Genomic DNA, 12,455 nt, shown 5'->3' on the forward strand with positions numbered 1-12,455 from the left:
ACCTCTTTGTTACCCATATTGCACATAAAAAGGCACTTTTGTGATCAGAAATATTTTAATAATTTTTCTTAATTTAAGTTTTCGCCTGTATGAAAAGCTGCGCTAGAAATGCGCACAGTCATCAACCATCATCATCGCGAAAACTGACGACGATGATTGAAAAATCCCAGGTCTCCTGTCATTTGACTAAAGAAAATATAAGCAAAGAAGCGAAATGTTCCAATTGGAATTCCAAGTTTACTGTCAATGTCATTCCAATCGAGCAGAAGACTTGTCAAACACTTTTTCACACAAGCTGAAAACGGCTCACACAAAAATGTTACCGTCCACGAAAATTTTGCTTCTTCTGAAGTAGCATATTTTCTGAATACATGAATGTCGATTGCAATTTTCATGCTTTCCATAAAGAATGCTCTACTCATTTCATTGGTTTTACACACATTCAGTCATTTTTTCATTCATTACCCAAACCTGTGAAAATTCAACACATAAAACCTGTGACTCCCTTTTAGCGTGGGATTTAACATTGACAGTGCTGCGTCATAGATTTGGCATAGTTGCTAGCTGATTTATTTTGAATATGGTCAGATTTCGTCTCTTTATAATTTAGTCTCTTTACATTTGACCTGCTTCGTAAAATGGCTCATTGTACCTCGTTTTTCTGGTGAGTTGCAAGCTTGGTGGCAATGATGATGTCGCGCTACACGATGATTGTTCATCTGCAACAACCAGACAGCTCACCAATCCACCTCGAGGTGGATCGTGCTGAGTTGAGAGGAGAGCGAAAGAAGGAAGGCAGAAAAGTCTGTTTTGACAGCTCTACAGAAAGTGCGCGCGCACGGAAAGAGTGCCAGTTCAGCGCGATTTGTAATGATCAATTATTATTATTATTATTCCGCTATTGGATATTCTATGGTTTGGTTGATCGATGTAAAAGTTTGTTTTAAAAGCAGCTTCACTTATTTTGCAACATGTTGAAGTTATAATTAGTACATAAACAAAAGGGGAGGAACGTTTATGCTGGTTGTGCATTACGATAAAATCTCTTAACTTAAAGCAATGCTCGTCGTTGGTTCTTGTGGAAGGATCAACATGTTCGGCTTAACTAATCTTATTTTAAATATCGAATAACACCACATGCAATTGAACAAGTATGTGATTACAATAGACTTTTGATATTTTCAATTCTGAACCACCGCAAAAAAAATATTAGGAACCAAAATTCTCCTGAGAGGGATGATGTGGTGGAGGCTCATTCTAATTAATATTGTCGTTCAATTATAATTACCGTGATGCTACCATATTTCGCGCACACTCCTAATTTCATTCACTGTCATTTTATCCACATTTGTTGATACATATTGGACTATCTAATTGCACGTTATGTAACCATGGCTGAAGTAGAATTATTCAAAATACTATCCAACAAAAATGTCTTCAAAACATGTTTAAAATATCAGTGAGCGAAATATGGGTACTTTACGGTATGGGGATAAATTAATTTTTTTATTGTTCTATACATACTTATTTTTTATAATTACATGTAAATATTGTTACAGCACAATTTAAGTATTTATATATCAAATAACAAACATAGATATGGTCGGTGTGCAGACAGACTGAACCTGACTGAAGACTGTTTTAATTGAGTAAGAAAAATGTACCCAAACATGTGAAAAATCAAAATATTATATATATTTGCTTTAATAATGGAACTTATCTATTTGATGATACATTTGTATTAAAATAACATGGAAAATATAAAATTGATGGAGTTCTTTACGTATCCTTGGAGCTCCAAAATTCGTCTAGTCTGGTCTGTCTAAACACCGACCATATGATCCTCGAAAACTCATGAGAATGGTATTTTACTCTTTGAACTGTTATTTAATTTGGATGTGCTTAAAAGATTTATAAATTATTTTTTTTCCTTAAATCACTCATGAATCCTTCAAATCCTCGCTAGGATTTTTCTGAAAATCTTGAGATTATTTCTGAATTTTCTTCCAGATATCGCTCTGGGATTCATCCAAAAAAACGTTACCATTCCGGTATTACTTCTGAGATTCTTTCGGATATCCCTTTGTGATTCTTCTGGACTTCTTATTGGAATATTTGCAGAAATCTGTAGGTGATTTTGCGTTTATCTCCTTAAGGATTACTTTTGAAATCCTGGAAATTAAATTCGAATAGAAATTCTCAAAGATTTTGCGTTCAATGGAAGATTCTACCAAAAATCCTGATGCAATTCTTCTGGATATTTTTAGAGGATTTTGCCAAAAAATGTACTACGACTCTACTGGAGATTCTTCGAGAATTCCTCCGAAAATAACTCTGGCTTTTTTCTGGAAAAACTTCTGGGATTATTATGAGAATACCTCTGGTATTCTTCCTGAAATCACCTGAGATGGTTTCGGAATCCTTTTAGAATACTTTCGAGGATGCTTCCGAAAATCTTTCTTAAATTATTCTAGAAATGCCACTGAGATTTTTACGTCAATATTCTTGAAATTTTTCTTGGACTCTTCCGAAAATCCTGTAGGAAATCTTCCGGATATCTTTCTAGCATTCTTTCGGGAAGCCTTCTGGGATTCTTTCGAAAATCTTTCTGAGGATCCTTCAAATCTTTCTGTTGTTCTGAGGATCCTTTAAATCCTGTCTGTTTCTTGCAGAAATTCTTCCCGAATTACCTCTAGGATCTGGGAGTATCCTGAATTTTTCAAGAAAACTCTGTTATTCTTTCGAGTACCGTAAAATGGGGTGTTAAGGGATGAAAAAAAAATTCCACTTAAAATTCGAGCAACTTCTAGTATGCCAATGATTGAACAAAATACAGTCCTACCATTCTCCCGACGTGTATATCAAAAGCCAATTACAATGAAGACGATCTTATAGCAGATTTCTGAGATAATCATGCAAATGTGTGAATTTTGACGAAAATGCAAAATGGGGTGTTAAGGAATTTGAGCTTTGGATATAAAACTATATTTTGCCAACAGCAATAAAATATTATTTTGGTCAACATCGTTGATGTGTCCCTTCAACTCAAAAGGTCTTGTTCAATCTAAAGATGATATCACTTCAATATAATTCAAGTTGGAACTCCTGAAAACGCTTACCGTTTTATTTTAACTGCTAAATCTCTCATACATATTGATTCTATTTTTTAGCAAGCTATCACCCAAGTAACCAGTAAGCACGATAATGCGGCATGGTAACAGCATTATATGCGCATATAGGGTAATCATTTGATGCATGTCAGTTTTATATACGCATATAATGCTATTATAATGCCAGAAAAGGCGAAATAGCGTGCCATTATAGTGCCAAGATACAACCGTGCTTCTCCCCGCATAAATAAGAACCATATTTGTACTGTTTTCAATATTATCCACAACCATTTGGGACAATATGTGTACAGTTTCATATATAACCTAAAATAACAATAAGTCTACGCTACCACAAACTGTTTTTACTGATTGGGAAATGGTAATTCGAAAAATAACAGTATGGGGAATAGGCGGTTAAGTTATGTAACCATTCCAAATTCCCAATTTTCCCGAACAAATTTTTCTGTTTACCGTTCATCAAATGGTGCATATACCATCCATTTTTTAACCAATTTATTGTAACGCAAACAGTTCAAAAACAGTTTAACTGTATAGTTGCAATGCAAACCAATAAGGTATATGTAATAATTGATTTATGGTGTGTTATAGTATTTTGACCATTTACTATTCTGTCTTGTTATGTTTATACAATAAGAGTATAATTGATATTTAAATAAAATAAGATAAAATGTAACAAGTAAATACGTGTATGCTAGTCTTAATTGAGTAGAAAAATTGCATGTAATTTTAACTATTTTTTTGTACTACACGTGTTACTTTTTTCGTTGTCTTATTCAAAGCCCAATAAAAACGTAGTGTATTATTCGAAAAATAAATAAATATAAAAACATTTTTTCGTCACTCAATTGTATTACACAATAACTAGAACTATTTACATTATCGAACTGTAAAGTTTTTTTCTCAAACTATGTTGAATTATTTTTCCGGATGGATGGAGAAATTGAAACTGTCGTCATTTCGAACGCTGTGATCCATACAGTTCTAATCAACTCCCCCCGGATTTCACTCAAATTTGACTGCCACACTGATGGTTGGATCGAGTAAAGCCGAAATATCTGCGTGGATTTTGCTGACTAGGAACACTCGGCTGTGATCATTTTCAGCATTCTGCGGAAGCGGCACTGTTTTTGGTTGAATCGAGTCCACTGTATTCTGGAGTTTTAGAAAATATTCTGCAAAGAAAGCGACACTAAGACGATAAGTTTGAAGGAAAACAAAAACATGTATCGTTGTGCCTACCTTTTGCAAAGATATCCAAAGCAGAAGCAACACATCATTTATTAGCAAGGAACCGAAAAGTTTTAATGGCAAACTGACGATTAAATAAAAAAAATCTTGCAGGCACAATAATTGTCTAGATTTTTGAAACTTTTAAACAATATTTTGGCTCGCTTGTGATTTTAGAGCTTCACTTTGTTTTGACAGACAGACAGAAGCGAACTTGCTTTGTGAATACCAACACTATTTTGTGCTAACGTTTGCCAAACTGTTGGAAAACAGTTTCATTTAGTTAAATAGATTAGTGTATGTGTGTTATTTCAACCCGTTTGCCGTATGGTGATTTTATTTTGCAACCGTATCCATCGAATTTTTATCGCAATATCATTCAACCGAATCGGAGCAACATGATACATTGTAATTCTTCTTCTTCTTTCTGGCGTTACGTCCCCACTGGGACAGAGCCTGCTTCTCAGCTTAGTGTTCTAATGAGCACTTCCACAGTTATTAACTGAGAGCTTACTATGCCAATGACCATTTTTGCATGTGTATATCGTGTGGCAGGTACGAAGATACTCTATACCCAGGGAAGTCGAGAAAATTTCCAACCCGAAAAGATCCTCGACCGGTGGGATTCGAACCCACGACCCTCAGCTTGGTCTTGCTGAATAGCTGCGCCACAGACAAACAGACGTCACACTCTCATCGCTGTCCATCGACCAACTTTCAAACGATCGATTCAAATTTTGGGTAGGTGGTCAATCGACCACCCGCAGCGCTCGCGTCGTTTTTGTTCGTGTTTGACGTTTACACACTACCGCCACCTTTTGGTCCATCGGCCAACTACAGTGTTTTTAGCATTGGGCGTACATGATTTCGCGACTATGATTTTGATCGAGATTTGTTCTAAGTGTTACGTCTGTTTCTCTGTGGCTGCGCGTTTACCGTTACGGTTATCTGGGCCCCGATACATTGTAATTATTTGGGGTAAATTGTTCAAACCGTTAATTATTGTATGAAGCTCGATGATTCATACTGTCCAACATAAAAGCAACTGTTCAAGATATACTAACCTTAACCGTAATGAGAAATTTACTGTTTGGAATGTGAGTGAAATTGTATTTTTTTATGCGGGTCTGCACCACTAATGCTGATATAAGACCACGTGAGAAACGTCAGTTGTTTTCGCCAGGTTTTTAGGGCGAATATTTTGTGCTTTCGCGTATTGCGATTTTTTTTACCACTTATGGTGATAAGCACCAACGAGGTTAATACCAGATTTAATCTGGATTTTCACAAATCCTAAATTATTATCCTAAAGCACGCAGCCACGTGCGTCTGTGTGCGTGTGAGAAAGAGGAGCAAAAATGAAGCTTGAAAAATGACATTTCTTATTGTAGAAGGAGTTGAGTAGGCGACGAAAAACTTGTACATAGCAACCAAGTCTTGTTGATCAAGTTAACACAGACAATGTCATGTATGAGTATAAATAGAGGAGAGCTCAATAAAGTTATTCATTCGTTGTTTGACCATTGAACAGTTAACAAGTTGTTTCAATTCGATCTACGACATCTAAACCTACCAAGAGGTTATGGGCCTTTAAGAAACTGAAATTTGGATTTTCAATTCTGAAGAACTCTGAATTTAAAGATTGGTCGGAACTTTGGATCTGTTTTCAAGATGGACGCTAGCAAGGTCATGATGGAACGTCTGAATAACGCCAATTATGAAGCTTGGAGATTCAGAATTGAAATGCTCCTGATTCGTGAAGGATTGTGGAAGCACATCTCGGAGGAGGTACCCAATCCGGTCACAAGCGAATGGAAGCAAGGGGACGATAAGGCCAGGGCGACTATTGCTCTTTTCGTCGAGGACAACCAATATCCGATTATCCGGGATTGCAAGACTTCGAGAGAAACTTGGGAAGTTCTGAAGAAGCATCACCAGAGTGTGTCTCTCACATCTCGGGTTACGTTATTGAAGCGGATTTGCCAGTTACAGTTCCGGGATGGTGACGACATGGAACAACATCTCCAAGAAATGGAACGGCTCTTCTCCCGCCTATCTAACGCTGGCCAGAAGCTAGATTCTCAGTTAATGGTCGCGATGGTATTGAGAAGTCTACCAGAATCATACGACACTCTCACGACGGCTCTTGAAAGTCGCTCAGATGATGAGTTAACTATGGATTTGGTGAAGTGCAAATTGATGGACGAATCCATGAAACGTAGAAAATATCCGTCACGGGGAGAATCTTTATTGCGCGTCGAATCCTCGAAGAAGCAGATTCTTTGCCATAACTGTGAAAAACCTGGTCACGTCAAGAAATACTGTCGACTGCAATCCTATCAAAAGGTAGATGAATCCCGCCGGAAGTTCAAACCTAAAGCAAGAACTGTGAAAGAAGAAGAAAGTTCAATGTTCTGTTTCACGGTACGTAACAAGCCAACTACGATGAACTCCTGGGTCATTGATTCTGGTGCAAGTACACACATGTGCGCAGAAAAACGTTTTTTCAAGCACTATAAGACATGCTCAGGGATAACCGTCACATTAGCCGATGGCAGTGAAGTTAGTGTTGCTGGAAAGGGTTCTGGAACACTGCAATGTACTGTAGACAACCGTGAAACGCAAGTAACAATCACCGATGTTCTCCACGTTCCGAAGTTGGACGCAAATCTGGTTTCAGTCGGTAAGCTAACTGAGAAGAATGCAGAGGTGATTTTCACTGGAGAAACATGCAAAATTTTGAAACATGGACACGTTGCCGCCATTGCAGTGAAGAAGTTAGGTCTATATCAACTGGAAACATTGAACAACAGCAAATCGATAACCGCTATGTCAGTGAAGCATGCCGAAAATTGTATTCATAAATGGCATCGAATCCTAGGGCACCGAGACGAAGGAGCCATTCATAAACTGGTACGTGATGATCTAGTAACTGATATTCAGATTCAGAAATGTGAAGTTGACGCCGACTGCGAGTGTTGCCTGGAGGGTAAGATGACGCGATTGCCTTTCCCAAAACAAGCTGGCCCCCAATCATCGAAAATGTTGGAACTCGTGCATACCGATTTGTGTGGACCTATGAATACCGTCACACCAGGAGGCGCCCGATATTTTATGACGGTTATAGACGATTTTACCCGATATTGCACTGTGTATTTTCTTCGAAAGAAATCGGAAGTGACAGAAAGGATGGAGGAATACATCCGGATGGTTGAAACACGTTTCGGAAAAACACCTGCTATCATTCGATCCGATTGCGGCGGAGAATATAAATCAAGCAACCTGGACAGATTGTACCGCCAAAAGGGAATCATTCCGCAATATACAGCAGCCTACAGTCCTCAGCAAAATGGAGTTGCGGAACGTAAGAATCGAAGTCTAGTCGAAATGGCGCGATGTATGCTCATCGATGGTGGTATGGATTATAAATACTGGGCAGAAGCTATCAACACCGCCTCACACATCCAAAATTTGTTGCCAACTAGATCTACTGCAAGAACACCATATGAAGCCTGGTATAAGAAGAAGCCGGATTTGAAACATTTGCATATATTCGGGAGCAGTGCGTTCATCCATATTCCTGACCAGAAGAGGACTAAGCTGGAGCCAAAAGGAATGAAGCTTACGTTTGTAGGATATTCCGACAATCAAAAAGCATACCGCTTCGTGGATCTAGCAACCAACAAAGTCTATCACAGTAGAGATGTACGATTTGTGAATGAAGGAAAACCGTTGAAAATTTTTTCGAAGCCTTCCATCTTAGTGGAGTACGAATCAATTCTAGAGCCAAGTATTTCAAACGATCTGAGTATTAATGAAGGTAATCAAGAATTCGAAACGGAAGATGATCAATCAACGTCAGATGAATCTTATCTAGACTGTAATCAAGGAATCGATACGGAAGATGAACTAGTAACCCTGCAAACACCACCTGAGAATATAAGACGTTCGGAGAGAAGCACGAAGGGAATACCACCCACACGTTATTGTGAAGTTGCTGATATGATAAAGAAGAATATCCCTGAACCACGCACAATCAAAGAAGCGCTAGCGAGTCCGGAAAGCGAACTTTGGAGAGCTGCGGTTGAGGAGGAGTTGCAGTCGCACAAAGAAAACTGCACTTGGAATATTGTATCCCTACCACATGGACGTAAAACAATCGGCTGTAAATGGATTTTTAAAAGGAATATAGATGAAACTGGCAAAGTTGTTCGTTATAAGGCAAGATTGGTGGTCCAAGGCTTTACGCAAAAATTTGGATCAGATTACGATGAAGTTCTTGCCCCCGTGGTGAAGCAAACTACGTTTAGAACTTTGCTGTCTGTGGCTCACCAAAGGAATATGCTAATCAAACACGTGGACGTGAAGACGGCTTACCTAAACGGAGAACTCCAGGAAACTGTTTATATGAAACTACCTCCTGGTTGTGATTATGGAGATCCAAGTCTGGTGTGTCATCTTCAGAAAGGACTATATGGATTGAAGCAAGCCGCAAATATTTGGAACAAGAAGCTCGATTCAGTTTTACGAAAACTTGGATTCAAGCCCTCTGAAAGCGATCCGTGTTTGTATTCGAACCACAACGATGATGGTACGACGTCTTTCATTGCTGTATATGTGGACGACCTAATCATTGTTTGCGAGTCCGAGAAGGAGCATGAGGCCATTTTCAAGAATTTGAATAGTCACTTCAAAGTAACATCACTGGGAGATATAACACATTTTCTTGGCATCCATGTAATACGTTCGCAAGATGGTGTGTCATTGAATCAGAAGGCGTACATCCAAAAACTTTTGACAAGATTTGGACTACAAGATGCAAAATCTTCGAAGATTCCACTTGATCCCGGCTATATACAGTCAAAGGAGGAGGAAACAGAAAGATTACCAAACAATCATCAGTTCGCCAGCCTGATCGGAGGATTGCTGTACATAGCCGTGAATACCAGACCAGATATAGCTGTGGCAGTGTCTATCCTTGGACGAAAAACTAGTAACCCAAGTCAAGATGACTGGAATGAAGCAAAACGAGTACTTCGCTATCTCAAAGGAACCATCGATCATAGGCTAGTATTGGGCATCGACTCATCACAGCTAGAAGTATTTGTTGATGCTGATTGGGCAGGAGATTCCAAGGATCGCAAGTCAACATCTGGTTTCCTATTTCGTTATGCTGGAGGAATGATTGGATGGAATGCAAGAAAGCAAGATAATGTGACACTCAGTAGTACGGAAGCCGAATACGTAGCCATGGCAGATTGCTGTAAAGAACTCACCTGGATACTTCGTTTGTTCAATGATTTGAAGATCGCAACAACATTGCCGGTGAAAATCAATGAGGATAATCAAAGCTGTATCAAGCAATTAAGCGCACCGAACATCAACCGAAGATCCAAGCACATTGAGACAAAATATCATTTCATCCGACAACTCAAACAAGACGGAATTATCAATCCTCAATACTTGCCAACCGAAGACATGATAGCCGACATGATGACAAAACCATTATATGGAATTAAGCTCTCAAAATTTCGGGACCAAGCAAGAGTAATTTCGTCGAGGAGGAGTGTAGAAGGAGTTGAGTAGGCGACGAAAAACTTGTACATAGCAACCAAGTCTTGTTGATCAAGTTAACACAGACAATGTCATGTATGAGTATAAATAGAGGAGAGCTCAATAAAGTTATTCATTCGTTGTTTGACCATTGAACAGTTAACAAGTTGTTTCAATTCGATCTACGACATCTAAACCTACCAAGACTTATCACTGTTTTGTTTTGTTTCTATGATTCGCTGCTGATATGATTGATTCCCCAGTAAATTTCCAGCTTCGTCTGCAGTGATATTTTTTGATCAAATTTTCGTAGTGCCGGTAACTCCTAAATATTTAGAGATACTGTGTACTCAGCGGCAAGAAAAATGAATGCGAATGAAATTAATACGAAAGAAGCCTGAATATGCGACGGCGAGTACTGCAAGAAGCTTCGGCAGCAAAAAGCGTATGTACATAGGTAACTGTTTATCAAATTAAAAATTGATAGTTCAGGCCAAGAGGTGCTGGAATTCGAGATACCTGACTGATCCGTGAACGGTATCAACATCATAACTTTGGCAACGAATTGCGGGATGTTCAAACTATGCGACCGTTATGGCTACGATGATCACGAAGAAAATAGTGGCGCGAAACTGAAACCAGAAACATCCGCAGAAAAATCATCCGTTCTATGAACGTGAAAAAGGACCAATGTGTCGATGATTTCATTCAGGATTAGGCATATGATTTCACGGAATGTAGGAAGTGACATACACAAGAAAGCAAACAGCTCTACGGATTTCTACGGCAAATGCTGCGGAGATAACGTGCACCACTCGCTGCGATGGTGGAACTTGATTGCATCATGAAGTTGGAAATCGTGCTGGGGGATGATAAGCTGTGGTCCCTACCGGATCGCGTTTTCATTTTGCATTGGAAGTTCTCCATGGTAATGAACATATTTTCTCATAGCTCTTCTGTCAATCTTCGACTAGCATAGGTAATTGCGCTTGCTGGCTCCATACACCCGTTTATCAGGTAAGAATAATTGGCAGGTGCAGTTTCTAATCGTTCTAGATCACTAGCGCTGCGTATATAGACCTGTGAGCATGGCCGTAGCCAGGATTGCCGGGGGGAAGGGGTTTGTTTTAGCGGCCCTAAAAGATCATTGCGCAAAAACGATCTTTGTACACAACCTCAGTACCCATTTTGCATGAAACGTTGAACTATGAAGGAAATCTATCCTTTTTCATTCACAGTGAGGAAAAAATTGGGATCCAAACACGACAAAAGAACGTAAATTTGATTGGTAGAGATCCTAGATCCAAGAGATCGACTAGCAATTCAACAAATTATTGACAATTCATACGATTCCTTCAATGATTCCTAAGATACATTTCTTCCACAAATAACTCTCGAATTACACAGGCATTCCTTAAATATGTAGTTTATCGAAGTATTCCTTTAAGGAATCCGTCAGGAATTCCCCCAAAAAACTGTTGCTGGATTTCTGTAGAGATTTCTCCAGGATTTGTTTTTGATACTTCGTCTGGTTATGTACCGTTTTGTCTCAAATTCCGAACAGACTCATATTCCGAACACTCGGTTTTTGTATGGCGATTTGGTTGAAATGTTTCGCTGAAATATGTCACCAAATAACAAGGAAATGACAGTCAATTGCAATTCAATTTTAACGTCTCCAATATAATTTATACTGCGGGAGTAGTGATGATTCACTAGTTTGAGACCAGTAGAACTAGCTCAGATAAATTTATTTGTGAAATTATTCATTTGAATACGGTTTATTCGTGCTGTTCGGAATTTGAATCAAGGTGTTCGGAATATGAGACAGAATCAACACAGTGTTCGGCATTTGAATCAGAATGTTGTTTCATACTTTTACGTTAAAACAATACTAAAACTAATTGAATCAAAATTATTATCGGTACACGCACCAGCTAACAGTTAGGCTTTGCGAAGAAATTAAAATTTACCTAAATATCTGCTAATTTATGCCAATCGATTCCTTGTTGTGCGCTCGAACAAGTCAGTTCAGTTTTTCGCAGTCGGCATATTCATTGGTTTTTTGCTCCACCGTCCGTGTGGTTTTTACCAGTTTTTGTGCCTCTTGAGTGTAGTGCTTAAAACCGCGCACCGCGAAGGAAGCGAACCAGATTGACAAGGGTCAACTGGTATCGTGCCACAATAAATTGTCACCTTCATCCCCCGGTGATTGGTTCCCCCCGTGCAAATCAACAGCGAAGACGGCGATACGATTTTTTGCCTACCTACGACGTGGAAGGCTAGCTGCTTTGCTGTCATCGAACGGGAACGGATAAGTAGCAAATTTCTATACCTATCCATACTGCTTTCGCATCTCCCAGAACAAACAGTGTTGAGTTCAAAGTTGTTTTTCGCTTCGCCTCTGTCTCTCTCCCGGAGCTATTTTGCTGGCTCTGTTAGGGGAAGAGTGTACAAAATAGTCCACTGACTGTTTTTTTTTTTTTCGAAAGTTTTTTTTTTTTTTTTTAGTTTTTTTTTTGGCCCTTATAGGGGAGGTGTGTA

The 12,455-nt window shown here is 38.9% G+C and overlaps 1 long non-coding RNA gene across 1 annotated transcript; it reads right to left on the minus strand.

Moving 5' to 3' along the window:
* Window positions 1-3,960: 3,960 nt before the first annotated feature.
* On the minus strand, window positions 3,961-4,754 carry LOC110674526. Its single transcript, XR_002498952.1, has 2 exons — window positions 4,371-4,754; window positions 3,961-4,303 (listed from the first exon to the last, which is right to left on the minus strand). It is a non-coding gene; the product is annotated as an uncharacterized LOC110674526 (long non-coding RNA).
* Between the last annotated feature and the right edge of the window lie 7,701 nt (window positions 4,755-12,455).

Source organism: Aedes aegypti, chromosome 1 (assembly GCF_002204515.2).
Source record: "Aedes aegypti strain LVP_AGWG chromosome 1, AaegL5.0 Primary Assembly, whole genome shotgun sequence".
Lineage (NCBI taxonomy): Eukaryota > Metazoa > Arthropoda > Insecta > Diptera > Culicidae > Aedes > Aedes aegypti.